This window comes from Montipora foliosa, chromosome 14 (genome assembly GCF_036669935.1).
Source record: "Montipora foliosa isolate CH-2021 chromosome 14, ASM3666993v2, whole genome shotgun sequence".
Lineage (NCBI taxonomy): Eukaryota > Metazoa > Cnidaria > Anthozoa > Scleractinia > Acroporidae > Montipora > Montipora foliosa.
In genome coordinates, this window is record NC_090882.1 from 399,105 (window position 1) to 401,604 (window position 2,500).

Genomic DNA, 2,500 nt, shown 5'->3' on the forward strand with positions numbered 1-2,500 from the left:
ACTTCAGTACGGGACCCGTTTTAAAGCCAAAACTGGATCTAGACATTGAACTGATTCGTTTGACTATTGCAACTTTGCCTGGGTTAATGATAAACGGCCATAAAAGTTGAACATAAGGAGCCTAAGATTGTGTTGAGAATGAACAATATTTTAGACACGGCATTTCTCCATTGTAACTTTCGCTAAATTTGTTATAATCTATTACGAATGAAATGAATAAAATTGATTGAATGAAATATTCATTGTATTCGTCAGGTATAGCACTTCGTGTAAACCACTGTACTATGACCTACGCTGTATAAGCCACTGAATCTGGCCTTTCATTGCAATTCAGCGTCAATGCAAAATAAAAGAATTATAAATAAATTAAAAATCGTGTCAACATAGGGCTCGAAACTTCACAGCCAACCGTTAAATAATCTATCGATCCCTCAGGCTAACGCCTGGCTGATCGTCTTCATAACACAGATGATTTATTTCTCTCTTTCCAGAACTTGCTCGATGGCTGTTTCTCGCAGACAAAAAAATAAGCTGAAAGTAAATAAACGCAATCATTTTTGTCCAACACCAAATTTCAGCCCGACGTTTGGAGTGAACAGGAAGTATAGGAAATCGTACGGCGAGTGCAATTTGAGAACTTTCAAGACATCACGAGTGACAATGCATCACGAAATGCAAGTCCATACTATTTTTTAGTAATTATATACTCAACAAAATCACTCCCTTTTTGTTTCGATAGTAACCTCCGTATTGCACTTTATAACTTTTTTGCAGACTATAACCTATTCATGCATTCGTCATTGACCACTCAGAAATGCGATATTTTGTTGAGTATATAATAAACAATTGAAATCTTGCTTAAATATTTTATTTCTCTCCAAGCATGCAATTTTGTCGAGAGGTCGCATCGATTTCTAAATCATGATTACCTGTCAGCCAAACCACAATGATTCACGAAATTACATTCGAGCACAACATGGCTTACTGAAAGAAGGTTGCAATCTGCCTACTGCTAAATTCTAGGGGAACTTATAAAAACTCTTTAAGTCATTTCAACCAAAAACAACTTGCCGCGGTTCGTTTTGCTATTAATTAAGTACTAAAATAAATCCTCGCGCTTACCTTGACAAATTAAACAATTGTCTTTTATAGACACCGGGAATATTTAGGCACCTTCAACGGGATTCTGCGATGCCGTTGAAACCGGCTTCGCGAATCCCGCCTTAAGTCTTCACTGAAGACTGACTTGACACTGAAATAAAGTTCATTATTATTAGAACAAATGATTCACAGAAATCCGTGTAAGCTTTTTACGAGAGGGGAAACATAAACTCGAGCTAACCCTAACCCCGTATTGGAGGGGGAGAAACCTTAAATCGCGACAAGCTCTGGATACCGGGAGGCCCACAACTGTCACCGTAAAATCAACTTCATCAATCAATCAAGGGACATCATTGCGGATGACTTACAAGAAGCTAAAAAAGGGAAAATCGATACCGAATCCAAAAAACAGCTTGTAATTCTGGCACAAGTTCTGACGCTAACCCAAACCTAAATGCCAAAACGTACTGCAAGAAAATAACTGAAACCGAAACAGATACCAGAGCCGAAAAACTGAATTTTTGGAACAAGTCTAAATGCCTACGACCGCCAGCCCCCCCAAATATTGCTTTACAGTGCAGACTGTATAAAATTGCTTACAATGCAGAGTGTAAGATTGCTTACCGCACGGACTGTAAAACGACCTACAGTTTGCGCTTTAAAACTGCTTAGAGTGGGAACTGTAACAGTAGTTTCAGTGTGGGTTGAAACGGCGCTTACAGAGAGGACTGTGGGTCTTCTTACAGAGTAGACTGCAATTGAAATTACATAGAGCTCTTTTTTGTATTTCTGTTTTAGCAATTTCAAGTTTACTTACGGGACTTTGCTCAGGTACTGTCTTATCGTAGCTAATTAGCTTAAACACGATAGTTAGTTACGGAACGCTTCAGTCGCTATTTCCGTTACTTTTTCTTTACTAATGAGGACTTGCTTTCACTTTCGAGATAGTGTTCTTGCTACCTCGCTAGCGGCTACAAGCTTTCAAGTCAAGGTATATATATACATGCTGTAAACTGATGAAGGTCTAAGACCGAACATCCGGTCAATTGGTCATCCGGTCTCTTGCCCGAGTATTTCGGAATAGGATTACAGGAAATAGCCGATTTATCTGATTTATCTGTTTTCTTTTCTTATCTTTTTTGAGAGCCGATGCTCACTAGTTTTTTTCCCCGAGATTAAACGTTTGGACTCCACCCTGATATTTTGCAGTAGATGAAGATAGAGATTGCTGCCGAAAGGGGTGGCCAGCTCAAATACTACAATATGGTGGCTTACAAACAGTATGTAAAAAAAAAACATAATTCAAAATTCTTGATTAGCTTCAGCGCTTTAAGTTCTGTTTTAGCAATTTTACTTAATAAGGGACTTTGCCCAAATCTGATCCTAGCTAATTAGCTTA

General features: G+C 38.4%; 1 protein-coding gene across 1 annotated transcript in view; it reads left to right on the forward strand.

The window, feature by feature from the left end:
* The window catches only part of LOC137985468 (major facilitator superfamily domain-containing protein 12-like), a 16,781-nt gene extending 16,421 nt beyond the window's left edge, over nt 1–360 (forward strand). The window contains exon 6 of the mRNA XM_068833088.1: nt 1–360. This exon is cut by the window's left edge and continues 1,028 nt beyond it. The gene's annotated coding sequence lies outside the window, so the exon portion shown is untranslated.
* The last annotated feature ends 2,140 nt before the right edge of the window (nt 361–2,500 follow it).